The following is a 440-nucleotide window of genomic DNA, read 5'->3' on the forward strand; positions in this document are numbered from 1 at the left end:
AAGAAAGGTGATGGATTCATAGGATATTCATAACTTTAAGGCATAGACACTAAGACACTAATGATCACAAGACACAAACATGGACAAACATAAGCATTAATTTTCGAAAAACATGAAAATAAAGAACAAGGAAATTAAAGAACGGGTCCACCTTAGTGATGGCGCCTCTTTCTTCCTCTTGAAGATCCTATGGAGTGCTTGAGCTCCTCAATATCTCTTCCTTGTCTTTGTTGCTCCTCTCTCATGATTCTTTGATCTTCTCTAAATTCATGGAGGATGAAGGAGTGTTCTTGATGCTCCACCCTTAGTTGTCCCATGTTGGAACTCAATTCTCCTAGGGAGGTGTTTAGTTGCTCCCAATAGTTTTATGGAGGAAAGTGCATCCCTTGAGGTATCTCAGGGATCTCATGATGAGTGGGGTCTCTTGTGTGCTCCATTCT

Source organism: Arachis duranensis, chromosome 1, assembly GCF_000817695.3.
Source record: "Arachis duranensis cultivar V14167 chromosome 1, aradu.V14167.gnm2.J7QH, whole genome shotgun sequence".
NCBI lineage: Eukaryota > Viridiplantae > Streptophyta > Magnoliopsida > Fabales > Fabaceae > Arachis > Arachis duranensis.